Here is a 289-nt window from a genome sequence, read left to right on the forward strand (position 1 = left end):
AAAATATATTTGTAATAATTTTATGTATATTAATTGAACTGTCAAAACATTTAACTACATGAAACTAATGTTAACTTTCAGCTTTTTACCAAATATTTGCGGCTCAGAAAGTACTTCCTCCTTAATTGGTTCACATTGTAATGATTGTTTTGCTCGTCACTATTAACTTTTAATTGGATATTATCTAAATATTAACATTTCGAAATACTTATTATGGTTTAAGATTTTTTTTCTTCTTCCTCACTTGATATTTTCAAAAAATTATAACCGTTAATTTACTAACGCCATC

Source organism: Tachypleus tridentatus, chromosome 9, assembly GCF_004210375.1.
Source record: "Tachypleus tridentatus isolate NWPU-2018 chromosome 9, ASM421037v1, whole genome shotgun sequence".
NCBI classification, from domain to species: Eukaryota; Metazoa; Arthropoda; class Merostomata; order Xiphosura; family Limulidae; genus Tachypleus; species Tachypleus tridentatus.